We start from the raw sequence: 15,366 nt of genomic DNA, 5'->3' as shown, positions 1-15,366 counted from the left end.
TGGGAAATCAATATCAATAATGTTCTTCTTCATTTACTCCTGAACCCTGAACCAGGAAGATTAACTCTTCAGTTTCAGACAGTCCCTAATCACTGTTATTTGTCACTTCTGTATGCCTTCCTGTCACTGTTCCCTCTGTCCCTGTCACCACCACCTTTGTCTCTTTCACAGCAATGGAACTGGAATATAGTGATCAGAAAACAGTAATAAGAAATCAAATCTTTCTCTGAAGTAAGCCAACACTAATGCTAAAGTAGAGGAAAGCTTTGAATTTAACATCTCCCCTCTTGGAGAGCAAGAAGGCAGAGAAAGGAGAAAGTATATAACCATCCATTGTTATATCTCTCAGTAAAGAAGCTCCACAAGAATTAGTCTGTTCCAGGCACACCTGTTCTTGGGGTGCCAACGGGTGAAAGCAGTGAAACCAATGGTAGGGGCAGATGCCAGCTACCTCAATGCCATTAACTGTTTCTCTCCTCCTCTCCTGTTCACTTCTCTCTTACTACCAACTCACATGCTTCTAAATCAAATGTTGAGCCTCCTAACTCACCTCACCTTCTTGGTGCATCCTATGTTTCCACTTCTCCCAGGGATCCAAGCAACTAGGCATTGAGGCCTTTCTGTTCACAAAGAACTGGCCTTCAGTGGCTTACTACATGTAAAATCAGAAGGTGGAGAGTGCAGTGAGGGAGGTGGGGAGAGCAGGAAGGGATTAGTCCTAATGAAATGTTGACTTAAGATCCCATCTCCAGTTTATTCAGGAAATTTATAATTACATATATTTCAGAAGAAAAATTCTCTGTATATTTTCTTTTTAAAAAATTGGTATTTTTTTTACATCATCCAAATTTCATCCCTCTCTTCTCCCCCTACCCACTTCAGAGAAACATTTTTTTAAATGAGGAGAAAAAAGCAAACCTCATCAATACATTGAAAAATCTGCCAATATATGCAATATCCCACACCCATTGATGCCTCATGACCGCAGAGGAGTAGGGAGAAATGTCTTCTCATAACTCTTCTTTGGAGTCATACTTTATAGTCTTGCACCATTCATTTTTTATTGTTTTCTGGTTATTTTATGTTGCTCTTTCCATTTATATTGAAGTAGTCATTGAATATATTTACTCTGCTTTTCAACAGTTCATGTAAATCTTCCAATGTTTTTCTGTATTCATCATATTTTTTTTCTTTTCTTACAGCATGGTAATATTCTCTTACATCCTTGTACAGCAATTCATATGACTGTTTCCAGTTATTTGCTACCACAAAAAGTGATGCTATAAATATTTTAGCATATATGAGGCCTTTCTTCTCATTGATGAACTCTTTGAAGTATATACCCAGTTGTGTTATCTCTAGGTAAAAAATTATAAAAGTGTTAGTCACTTTCTTTGCATGATTCCAGATTGCTTCTGGAATGGCTATATTAATTCACAGCTTTTACCAATAATGAATTAATGTCTCTATCTTTCAACAACCCATCCAACATTTGAAAATGAATTGAATACCCTCTCCCCCAAATATCCTTTCTGCTAGATTACAAGATTATATGTGTGGAATTTAAATTTTTTGTACTATAACTTCTTTTTTAATTTTAAAAACTATTTATTTGTTTGCTCTTTAAGTGTTTGATAGGATTCACTTAGAAATACATCTGGGTTTGGTTCACCTCACCCTTTGGGGAGGTTATTTAGATTTTGTTTAATTTCTTCTTAGGTTGGGTTATTTAAATTCTCTATTTCTTATTTTGCTAGTCTAGATATTTTATATGTTTATACATATTCATATGTCTTTTTAAGTTAGATATGTTAGCAAAATAGTTTCTAACCTCTTCCTTTATCTGCTCTTCAGCTGCTACGATTTGTCATTCTTAATTTTTGCTGTTGATAATTTTTTTCTTTATTTTTTATCGAACTGACCATTTTTATTTATTATTTTCAAAAACAACTCTACCTCTTTTTAAAATTTTAACTCTTCCTTGAATTTCAGTATTTCAATTTTTCTGTTTAGGTGGATTTTTAATTTGTTGCTTTTCTAGTTTTTAACTGCATGCTCAATTGATTGCTCTAATGATTATGGCTCTTGTTAATGAACATGTTTAGATAATTTTCCCTAAGCTTTTGACTTCAACTCATGTATTTTGCAATATTGTTTCACTGATGTTTTTCCTTCATAAAATTATAAATGATTTCCTATAATTTGTTTGATCCATAACTTCTTTGTAATTATATTTTGGATGATATTGTTTAGTATCCATCTAAGTCTGAATCCTTTCTCCAAATTACTCCTATTAATCCTGTTTTTCTTGTGATTTGGTCAGTAAAAGGTGTGTTTAATATTTCTACTTTTCTGCATTGGTTAGTGAATTTTAAAATTCCTTAGTCAATGGATGTTTTTCAGGGATTTATGCAAAGCTGTCAAATCCATATACCCTTTATAATTTCCATTTACTAGTTTCTATAGTATATATATCATTTAGTATATTTAGTATCATATAGTATATATATATATATATCATCAATATAAATCATTTCTAACTTTTCTAAAATTCTATTCATAAACAATTTATTGTTTATGTTTTGATGAGATTAGTCTTAGTCTTAAAATAGATATTAAGGTCTCCAACAGTCACTGTTTGTCATCTATTTCTTGCTGTACTTCAGTTAGCTATTTTTCCGTTAGCTATTTAGAAGCTATGCTATTCAATATAGAGGATCAGAGACACAAAGACAGGCAGACAGAGAAACAGAAAAAGATACATAAAGAAATATGCAACAAGGGCCACAGTGCCAGTATATAAAATTCTCCTCATTAGTGAAGAGTGATTATTCAGTACTCTATGCCTGAACTAAATGAGAACTTCGGCAGGGAGGGGTTGGGTCCAGGAAGAAATCCTTGTCTTCTAGCTTTCAGGTTCAAGAGAGGACATATAGTTCTAAATTCTCTCTAGAGAGAGGACCATGAAAGGAGAGAAAGACTCTGGAAGGAAGCCAGCACGTAGAGGAGCTAGCACCTCAGCATATCCCTCTCCTCAGATTACTTCACTGGAGACTTTGGTTGCTTTCTGGGACTCCCTTTCTTGGTTGAACTGAAATATTTCAATAACACTGGGAGAGCAGAGCTCATTCCTTCTGTTTTGTCTGATACATTCTCATCTTTATAACTTCTCTGATTTCTGTTTGGATAAATGGGTTTATTTCCTATTTACTATCTGAGATTTTTAATTTCCATTCTATAGAAAGAGAGTCAAGCCCTTAGGTATAGAACTTGGGCACTCCTTTACCATTAAGATATATTGACCTTCAGATGAAAGAGTCACACACAAGAGAAGTAGGGAGCATAAGGAGGGGTAAAAAGATTAAACAGCCAAGGCAGAGGAAACCAAATCCTCAACTATGGATTATGTGGAAAGATATGTCAGTGCATTCCCAATATTGTTTATTGATCACTGGTCAAAATTCCTTTTTGCCAGGTAGGGAAGGGAAACTGGATGAACAGGTAAGAGTCCCTCAAGGCACATCTGTGGTAATAGTGAGAAGAGGCACTGAGAAAGATTGATTGGTTGATTATTGTCCTTCGTCTTCGAAGAAGACCAAAATGACATCACCATTGTAAAGTGAAAGGGTGATGTCTTTTGATTCATGTGTAAATTAGATTTAAGTGAGGCAGAATCGCACAAAGTCATCAGCCACATTCTCTCCTCCAGAGTCATCATAGTCCAGCGGCATGACAGAGCCATGGCGATGGCTCAGGATACAGTGGATGACCTTGGCGTCTATGGTGTCTAATCAAGCTCTAAGCGCTCCACATCGCCTGCTTCATCTTCGTGGTCGTTGGAACAAATTGTTCTCATCTGCCCATTTCACCAGATGAAGACTTCGCATGCTTGGGATAGACACCCCCCCTAACTCACCAATAGGTTTGAGAACCCTTGGTTCCCCTCAACCTGGTTTGGCCTGTCTGCCAAAACGGTTTACCAGGGTGTGGCCTTTGTGCATGCTGCAGCTTCTTGGAGCCACAGGTGAGAGTTAGGTGGAACAGGGGGACACCAAAGGTGGAAAAAGCCCTGAAATGGACTTGGCAGCCATCACACCAAAGGTACTGGTCCTTCCTGAACACACCCTACACCCCACTGAGAAAGATAACCTTGATCTCATTGATGGAAGAGGGAGACAGACACTTCTCCTAATCACCACCTCTAGAATCGTAGGATTTAGAGCTATAATGAGTATTTCAGGTCATCATTTTTGAAATGAGTAAAATGGAAACCAAAGAAAGTTAGTGACACCCAAAGTCACAAAGGTGATAAATAAAATAGCAGGGATTTGAACCAAGAGCTTCTGGTTCTCAATTAAATGGATTTTTCTACTACACTTTGTTGTCCCTATGATACCACCCAGCCTTGTCTATACTGTTTGGACACCACATTTTTATTACATCACATGATCAGAGCCAAATAAATGTGTGCCATCACACATCATCCCCCTGTTTCTCTGAGTTGATAGCACTTCAGTACAATATTTGCTGAAAATATTTTTCTGAAGAAATTCTATATTAAGTATTGACAGTCTTGAATATTAAAAAAAAAAAAACTTACCAAAAGTGCTAGAAGCTGTTTATTTCTTTACATTTGTTAAGAAAGTAACTAAATTGGACCCATGTTGTCCTAAGCCCTGTGTTTGACAACATGCAGTTTTAGCTTCCAGAAGTTTATAGTCAAGTTGGGGAGATAAGAGAATAAAACTGCAAACCAAGATAGGTTAAATAACTATGCCACAGAGAATATAAACAGGACTAAATCAATGGTCCAGAGAACAAGTGCTTTAGGATTTCAGGGAAAGGTATAGTCACTGATCATTTGAGTGATTAGAGAAGGCTTCATGGAGGAGCCAGGATTGGCACAGGGCCCTGAAGGACATAAGTAGGGTCCTGTAAAAGATGGGATTTTATTTGGGACTTAGAGGAAGCAGGAGAAGTCAATAGGCAGAGTTGAAGAGTGAGAGCATTCCAGGCATTGGGGCCAGACAGCAAACTACACTCACTGTTCTCTCCTTCCATTTCATACCACAATGGGAATTCCCTCAAGCTTCCTTGATTCTTAGATTGGGGTGAATAATTATTCTTTTCAGTCTTGTCATGTCTCTGACAGCTAGTATCATGGCCATGAGAATTACCTTAACACATTAATAAATATCAAGGAGGCACTCACTACACTGGTGGAGGTGAGGAGAAGCTGGTAACCTTTGTCCTGTATTCCCACCACTCTACCACAGGCCTTTGTCTCTCTTTTACTTTCCCCCAGTAAAAATGTTCAGACTCTGCAAATCACATGCAGTAAACAGGTATAGTGTGTAAGTGTGTTTCAAACATCCATTTATTTACATATAGTAAGATTGCATGCGCACTGCCCCAAAACAGAGGATACATGAAGGCACATAGTAAGAAGCATCACATCTCAGTGCCATGTCACCAAGGTTAGGATTGTATACAAGTCAGTCCTCAGATTGGAGCATAGATTTATTTCCATTTTTAGCAGTGATGCATGAATGCTCCTACTTGTGGAAGAGCTGATTTCCAAGAAGTTACTTTAACTTGGGGATCATCAAGGTCAGAAATCCTTAGGATTATAGAATTTGGAATTGGGAGGGTTTTAGATATCATCAAAACCAACCCCTTCATTTTGAAGATGAGGAAACAACGCAGAGAGACTAAGAGACTTACCCAAGGTGACACAAATAGTAAATGCAGAGCAAGGACTCATATGTGGTTCTCTAACACCGAACTCATTCCTCTATTAACTGTACCCCAGCTGCCTCTGGCCAAAATCTTCCCCTAATGAGGAACAAGACAAATTGAAATCAGGCATTCCTAAGAGCATGCCTCATTTTAGGAGTTGTCCTTGGGGAGTCCATCTGCCAAGGTGTTTCTTTAAATTAAAAAAAAATTCACCCAAAGTATTAAGTCATTTTGATGCTAATTCCAACATAATTTAGAATAAGAGACACCATGTTCCATTCATTAGAGACATAATAAATGCCCCATGGCATCTGGAGTTGCCAATTCAATTACCTTCTTCCTCGAATGCACTGACCTTGGAGGTGCTTATACATCCTTCCAACTTATTTTGTGCCTCTGGGAAAAGTCATTGCAGCCCTGAAGCTTGTGATTTCAAACACACTCTTATGTTAAGTACTCAAAAGAAGTATCAAAAGTCTCTTTGTAAAGAGAGCCCTAAACATGTCCCTATATGCCAATTAAATTATTTACTGAGTGTTTCTTATCAGCTATGTCCTCCCAGCTGAAATTCCCTGGTATCAAAAGAAAACTCTTCAGGTATGCAATGGAAATGGTGTGCCAAGGAAAAGACTGTGTGGACACCATCCTGCATCTCAGCCTATGGCCTTTCCACAAACAAGCATTCCCTTTGAGGTACTAGAAGAAGGCTGTTCCTAATCCTAGTATACCAAAGCCATTATCTTCCCTACTTATAGATAATCAGGAATATCTAGTGGGTAGAATGGTTCAGAGATTTGGAAACTGTGAACTCTGTCCATTCCCAGAAACAATCTGACCCCATCCAACATGGGTCTGGCTTTTCATTACAGGCCTGCCCCTGTATAAGCAATTTTTGGCTCTATAACAATGAAATGAAGGTCACGTTTAAAAGGATTCTGCATTAGACCAAGATTCAAGAAGGTAGGAAGATAAAAGGAAAAAATACTAAAACAATAACTTTATAGTCTCCTTCTGGCAACAACAATGACTGATATCATATTAATGTCTGATGTCCTAACAATGAACAACAACAAATGATAGAAATAATCCAATTAAAGGCCAATAAACCAGAAAATCTTTAGTACAAGACTCCATGATGAGCAAAACAGGAGCGGTGAATTCACTACCTAGGCGCAAAGATGTGTGTGTGTGTTCGTCCTTCACTGCCTAAGAAGACCATGCTATCAGAGAAATGATGACATGACTTGCACTTGACTTTGTTTTGAGTGAGGGAGGGCTGTGTAGGTCACCAGCCTCACTTCTCCTCCAGAGCCATCTGAATTTAGTGACCAGATATTCATCAGGATGATTAGAGATGACCCAGGATGAGGTAATTGGGATTAAGTGACTTGCCCAAGGTCACACAGCTAGTGAGTGTCAGGTGTCTGAGGTGAGATTTGAACTCAAGTTCTCCTGACTTCTACACTGGTGCTCTATCCACTGTACCACCTAGTTGCCCAGGCACAAAGAAATGACTTCCCATAAGGTAGCTTTTAGCTCACAAGTTCTAGGTGGCACAGTGGCTAGAGTTTTGGGCTTGGAGTCAAGAAGGCCTGAGTTCAAATGTGACCTCAGATACTTCCCGTTTGACCCTGGGCAAGTCACTTAACCTGGTTTGCCTCAGTTTCTTCATCTGTAAAATGAGCTAGAGAAGGAAATGGCAAACCACTGTAGTATCTTTGCCAAGAAAATCCCAGATGGAATTAGGAAGAGTCAGACATTACTGAAAAAGGATTAAACACCACCAACAAAGCATATTTCAGAATTTCTGGTTTCTATGCCACCACCACCCTCCCCCAAATGATCAGATACGACACTGAAACAGGAATAAGGACAATGAATGGATCAGGGGAGGAGAATTTCGGGGCAAGATGTGGATTGGCCCGTGCCTGAAATAGAAAATTGCTTCATGGTGATCCATAGAATTTTGGTAATTCAAACTAACTGAGTTTGTACTGTCTGGGTTCCAAGAATGATGATAATGAAAGGAAATGATACTCCCTTTTCTGCCCCCAGTCTTGGAATGTGTGTGTTACCAGCCTGCAAAACGCTTTCTCCTCTCAGTGGGCAATTCTGATCCTTTGGTCATTACCCTCGGCTGCCCTGGCCTGGAAAGAACTTTCTCTGAGTGTGTGGGGGAAGGGGAGAACCATGGAGGAAGAAACATGACCCAACAACCCAGTCTACTAGCAGGCAGCAATGAGTGGCGACTTACTCCCTTCACCTCAAGAGGAAAAAGAAAATTTGCCCTAGCTTTTAAGAAGAGAGGCAGTGAAAGAGAACTATATGACTTACAGTCAGAATAATTGAGGAGGGTGGTCTAGAAAGTTAAAGCAACTTGTCAAAGTCACAAAGCCAGTTAATGGAGAGTTGCAATTGCAACCTAAGTTTATTGACACCGTGCAGTGCTCTTTCCACCATAATAGATCATCTCTACCATTTCTTTCTCTATTATTCTACGTCTCAGTCATTTCAGTCATGTCCAATTCTTCATGATCTATTTGGGGTTTTCTTGGCAGAGAAACTGGCATAATTTGCCATTTCCTTTGCCAGCTCATTTTACAGATGAGGAAACTGAGGCAAATGGGGTTAAATGACTTGCTCAGGGTCATACAACTAGTAAGTGTCTGAGGCCAGATTCAAACTCGTGAAGATAAGTCTTCTTCACTTCAGACTCCAAGAAGCTGTAGCATGCACAGCAGACATACCCCAATAAGACATCTCAGCAGACTGGCTAAACCAGGTTGAGGCTAACCAATGGGGCTCAAACCCATTGGTGAGATAGGGGGATGTCTACCCCAAGCATGTGAAGACTTTCCCTGGCAGAATGGGTAGATGAGAATAGTTTGTTCCCATGACCACGAAGGCAGCTGAAACAGGTATTGTGGAATGCTTGGAGCTTATTCAGACATCAGAGATGCTGAGGTCATCCACTGCATTCTGAGCCATTGCCAGTCATCTTGACTTTTGTCCTGCCACTGGATTTCAGTGAGTCAGGAAGAGAGAGTGAAGCTGATGACTTGGTGTAACTCTGCATCACTTAAATCCAATTCATGATTGAGTCAAGATGTCACCCTGTGATGTCATTGGCCCTCTTTGAAAACAAAGGACAAACAATAACAATTCACCTCATATGACTTATTATACACTAGTTGCTATGTATTATACAAATATATACATATATTTATAATGTATACAACATATGCATTATACCTTTACTTATACATATAGCATCTACATTGCAGCTCAAGATAATAACTTATGTGGCACTTTAAGGTTTAAAAAGTGCTATATATGTGTAAGGGACCTATATTTCCCAGAATTCTTGAGGCAGACCTATGTCTGGTCTTCTCTGTGGATTACATCTCCAAAAGAGTCTGGGGAATAAATGACACGGTAAGGTTTCTGGTTGGGAGTTTTGGAAGACAGTACTGAAAAGATGAAAGGGGAGCTAGGTAGTGCAAAGAGGAGAACACCAGACCTGGAATCACAGATGTCTGAGTTCAAATCTGGCCTCAGACACTTACTAGCTATGTGACTCTGGGCAAGCCACTTCACCCTTATTTGCCTCAGTTCCTCATCTATAAAATGGGGATACCCTGGAGAAGGAAATAGCAAACTACTCCAGTATCTTTGCCAAGAAAAGCCAATGGAGAGGTCCATGAGATCGCAAGAACTGAAAAGATAACAGAACTTAGTTAAGGAAATGAATTATGAATGTGAGTGGTCAGAATAACATTTATCACAGCAAGAGTAACCCAAGAGAAGTACCCTGTCCTACTGGGGGTCAAGGGAAGGAAAGAAAGAAATGAAACAAGCACCTACTATGTGCTATGCACTGTGCTAAGTACTTAACAAATATTATTGCATTTGATCCTCAGAACAACCCTGGGAGATAGGAGCTCTTATTATCCTCATTTTACAGCTGAGGACACTGAGGCAGACAAAAGTTAAGTCACTTGCCCAGAGTCACACAGCTAGTAAGTGTCAGAGACCAGATCTGAACTCACAAAGATGAGTCTTCCTGATTCCAAGACCAGTTCTCTATCTACTGTGCCAGCTACCTGCCTAAGTATAAGAATAATAAGAAAGAAAAAAATACACTAGGACCTTATGATAACAGAGGTTTGAGATGCCTTGGCCAAATGTGTCCCTGACATGCAAGCCTCCCTATCAGTGTGCTCTATGTGTTTGTCCATTCTTTCTGTTGATGATATGTGTTTTAGTGAGAGGGTATACAGTTAACAAAAAGAGTAAGGAGTTTATGGAGGGTAGAGGGTGGGATATTTTATAGTTACTATTCTTATGCATATGTGGTTTTTAATATATAGGCCTTATATCTCAGTAACTGCCTTTGCTTTGAACTAATTGTGTCTACTTGATAGACTGTTAAAAGAAAGCATACTGATGGGGATGCTGGGAATGTAGACCCACAAAATACATTGAACATGAAGTAGTCACACCAGTGGAGGCCTAGCCTAAGTTTAAAGTTCAGAGGAGTACTCCAAAGAGGATACTACACACCAATATTCACAGCAGCACTTTTTGTGGTAGCAAAGAGGTGGAAGCAAGCTTGGTGTCCATTGATTGAGAAATGGTTGCACAAATTGTGCTACATGATAATAATAACATTTATATAGCATTTTAAGGTTTACAAAGTGCTTTATATATGTTGATTTATAGTTGTTGTCCTTTGTTCTCAAAGAGGACCAAAATGACATCACTATGACAAAGTCAAGTTTCAATGGGTCTGCTGTGGCTGATCAGACCAATACAAGGTCAGAATACTCAACCACAGGTTGAGCACAAATAATCCATGTAAATATTTGGAGTGGATACTCTAAATTTGGGCATCTTGTGTTTTCTTTGATCTGTTTCAATTCTGCTTTGCACATAGAGCACACCACTTTCTCTGATGTGGGCACACCATGCTGAGCGGTCCTCTACCAGTGTCTCCCATGTCACACAATCAATTCCAAAGTTCTTGAACAAGACCTTAAGAGTGTCCTTGTATTGCTTCTTCTGACTACCATGTGATCACCTGCCCCTTGTGAGTTCTCCATAAAATAGTCTTTTTGGCAAACATGGTTTGCTTTTGAACAACCTGGCCAGCTCATCAGAGTTGTGCTCTCTGAAGCATAGTTTGAATGCTTGGCAGTTTAGTTCAAATAAAGACCCCAGTGCCTGGCATTTTATCCTGCCAGGTGATCTTCAGAATCTCCTTAAGACAATCCAAATAGAAGCGATTCAGTTTCCTGGTATGGTGCTGGTAGACTGTCCATATTTCACAGGCAAACAACAATGAGGTCAGTACAACGGCTCTGTAAACTTTCAGTTTGGTAGTCAGTCAATATGGTGTTTGCTGCCTGACAACTCCAGGAGAAATGCCAGGAGCAGAACAGAGGTCTGTACACAACATTTATAGATCTGGCCAAGGTCTTTGATACTGTTTAGTCATGAGGACTTGTAGAAAATTACATCAAAATTTGGTTGCTGAATCAGTAAGCACCCCAAAATACAGAGGGGGGGGCCTGTTATCACAGGTTCTTAGATCTGTATTCATAAAAGGAAAGGCAACTTTTAAGGGATTAACAATCACTTTAATCAAACACGTATATCTTTCCTTTAACCAAGCACATATATCATTCACCTAGTTCAGGAGAGTCGGTACCCTGAACTTCAAAAAAAATACAGAGAAATCAAAAGTCAACAGACATGACTTCCTCTGCCTGACCATAATTCAACAGACATAATCCAACTGTCTGACCATAGTTACCATAGAGGAAAGCGTGACATATAGGTTTTCAAAGCAGATAGGGTGGGGGGGAGGAACTCCTTAGCAGCTTCCCATAGTCCTTCTTGGACCAAACAAAACACTTCCAGAGAGTAAGCCCTAAAGTAAAAATCTCACCTTCAGAGTATTTGTACACTTTTCAGAGCTAAAGGGCATAATGCTCTGACTCAGTGCCTCAATAGAAAAAACAAAAGGGACTTGGGACCCTCCTACAAAACATCTCCCCTAATCAAACTTTCCTCAATAGGCAGGCCCATCAATGGGTGGGGAAAACCTTCTTTAATAATATTCAAGTGGAGACATTATACTTCTTGATTATACTAAAACAAAAACAGCAAAAGATCCTAATTTGATTGCTATCACAGTTGCCTAGAGAAGTTCATCAGCACTGTATGTCAATTTCATGACAACACACTTGCCCAGGTTTTAGATAATGGACAATGCTCTCATGCCTTCTGTAACTGAAAGGAATTATGTAGATTGTGTAGTACTTTTACTTCAGATTTGGATCTTAAGATACAATGACACATACTAAAACAAGTTAAATAGGCAATTAAGTTTTATTAACTACAAATAGTGTAAGTTAGCGAGTGTATACATATAAACAGTAGATAATAGTTAAGACAGAATAGAAAAAGAGAAAGTATACATCACCAGCCAAGTCTGAGCTCTAACTCTGGCAACCGGGAGAGGAGAGCAGTCCGCACTTGGAGAGCACAAGCAGGCATCCCCACTTCTGCAGCAAAGAACTCCAGAATTCTTTCTCCCACTCAGTCCCTTTATACATTTAACTTCGGGGAAAAGAGGACTTTTAGAACAAAGAAGGAACTCTGACCAAAAGTTCCAGTTGTTGACTTTGATATATGTGCCCAAGGACTGGCCAGGTCCTTGAACAGGGACACTTCCTCCCTTAAGGAGTTTTATGACTCTTAAGATTAGAGTCTCTTCACCCTGGCTACATGCTTCATTAATTCTGTTGTCTCCCCTAGCACTCCCAGTTAAGCATATCAACTTTAAGTTACATTCTTTATGTTAGGTCATGTGGCAGTCATGAAAGGGGCTAGGGAGAATCTTCCTCAGTTTCCCCATACCTTCCCAGTCACCAATGAAGTGAAACAAGGCTGTGTGCTTGCATCTGTGCTTTTCAGCATGATGTTTTCAACCATGTTGTCAAATGCGTTCAATGTGGATGAACATGGCATCAGGGTCAGCTACCACATTGATGGTAAATTCTTCAATTTGGAAAGGCTACAAGTCAAAACCAAAATGAAAGGAGTGTTGGTGCATGGTTTTCTGTTTGCAGATGATTATACACTTAATGCAGTCTCTGAAGCTGAGATGTAACAAAGTATAAATAGCTCCTCTACTACTTGTGCTAATTTTGGCCTAACAATTAACACCAAAAAAACCAGGTGCTCCATCAGCCATCACCACACCATCCATACATGGAACCATTGGTTATAGCAAATGGAGAAGTTTTGAATGCTGTAGATAAGTTCACTTAACTTGGCAATCTACTTTCCAGGGATGTACTCATTGATAATGAAGTTAATTCATACATTGCCAGAGCTTGCTCAGTGTTTGGGAGACTCCAAAGGAAAAAATGTTAATTTATAAATATAATGGAATTTTATGACACTATAAGGAACCGTGGATTCAGAAAAACCTGGGAAAACTCATGTAACCCCCTCTCAACTTGCCTATTTAGAGAGTACTGCCAGAATAACATGAGATTCCTGAAGTATCTATGGCAGTTGAGAAGAGACTTCTATCCAGGTATCACAGGAATTTCAAAGAACAGGTGTAAAAGATGTCATAGGGCTACTATGAGAGGAAGAGAAATTGAACTGTTCCCATGACAAGGATGGGAAATGTCAGGCAAGCAGCTTCAGTATTTCACAGGACCCTCACCATGTCAAGAAATAGGAAAGAAAGCCTCCAGCCTATTAGGTGGCAACAAGAGAAGCAGGAATAGTTGGACTGCAATCCATATTCCTGGAGGGAACTCCTAAACTGATGAGATCACAGATTCATTTAACAGTGAGCATACCAATTTACAACTGGTTTGTCATTGTTTCTCATCCTCTATTTTCTGGAGAGAACCAAAGACATCACATGGCAGTTTGTGTATGATTTGTATATGAATTAGATTGAAGTGAGGCAGAGTTGTGCAAAGCATCACTCTCTCTTCCAAAGTCATCAATATACGGTAGAAAGACAAAAGCAGACTACTGGCAGTGGCCCTGAATACAGTGGATGACCTTGGCATCTTCTATGTCTGACCAAGTTCTAAGCACAACTGTGTGGAATCTGGCTAGAAGAGATGGGCTTGAGTCAAAAAAACCAACTAGGAGGCTATTACAATAAGCCTATGAAGAGGTAAAGAGACCTAAATGAGGGTAGTGCCTATATGAATTGAGGAAGAGATGAATTCAACATGTTATAGAAGTTAGAATGTTAAAAAATATTGATTGTATGAGGTGAATGTGTATGATACTGGGTCACTGGAAGGCTGGTCATAGCTTTGGGAGAAATAACAAAGAGGGATGGGTTAGGGAGAAAGATAATGACTTTTGTTTTGAACGTGAAAAATTTAGTATATTTAGGGCATGATAAGTTTAGCTTGAGATACCTAGAGGATATCCATTTGGAGATATCTTAAATAACTGGTAATGTGGAACTAGAGCTCAGGAGAGAGATGAGGTGTGGATATATAGACTAATGTGGATTCTGTAAACCACCCCTTCATCCTGATTAATACAGTGTTCTGTACTTAGTAGGTGTTCAATAAATGTTTCTTGAATAAATGAATGAATGAATGAAAGAATGAGGGTATAATAGTTTAAGTTCCCTAAAGCAAAGATGTGTTCAAACTCACAGCAAGCCATAGAAGAAACTCCTGAATACCTCTTGAACCAGATTCAAATGTAATTGGGAGATGATTAACAAAATAAATTTAAAAATAAAATACAACATAGACAATGTTAATTTGTGGTTTTCTAAGTCAATAGAGGCTCAAAGGGATCTATTTCTATTTCTAGTCTTTTCATTTCTGCATTCTATTTGAGTTTGATACCACTGCTCTAAAGCTCATTGGGAAATTTGCCAATTCACAGATAGGTGTACCTGTCTTTAAGCAGCAGATGGGCCTTTCCAAATTCAGAAAAATCTTTTGTGGTTATTCTGAAGGAACTCTGCTTGAGAAAGGGAAAAAAATGTCAAAGGTCAAGCTTCCTCTACCTCTTCCTCTGCTCAATAATACACAATTACTTCATTAATGGATTCTTTCCAGATATGGAAATTTTAAGATGAATCTACCACTTAAGTTTTCAAAGTATTTTTTCTAGCAAACAGAAAATTCTTAAGAACAAAGACTTATTGCCCAAACTATCGCATATTTGTCAGTAGAAACCTAACAATACAGACTTTTTCCTTGACATTTGTTTCCAAAGTAGATAGGGTAGAGATGGGGGTGGAAAACAGGAAATTAAGACCCTGACAATCACGCTAACAGGAGGTAGATTTGTCTGAGAAAATAACTATAGCTGTTGTAAAGCATATTTCTCCACAAACAGCTCAAATGCAAATGGGTACCCATAGAAATAAAATAAGAAAGAAAATAGAAAGGTAAGGGGGGTGGAGGAAATAAGATGTGTCAGAACAATGTACTTTAAAGTCGCCTGAAGCAAAGACATTTAAAATTGAGATTACAACTGTAATCTCAGAGATTCCAGTGCATTTATACCTGTCTCTAATGACTAACATCTTTTTTTATTCAATTTTCTTCTTAACTA

Source organism: Notamacropus eugenii, chromosome 2, assembly GCF_028372415.1.
Source record: "Notamacropus eugenii isolate mMacEug1 chromosome 2, mMacEug1.pri_v2, whole genome shotgun sequence".
NCBI lineage: Eukaryota > Metazoa > Chordata > Mammalia > Diprotodontia > Macropodidae > Notamacropus > Notamacropus eugenii.
This window is presented reverse-complemented; position numbering follows the sequence as displayed.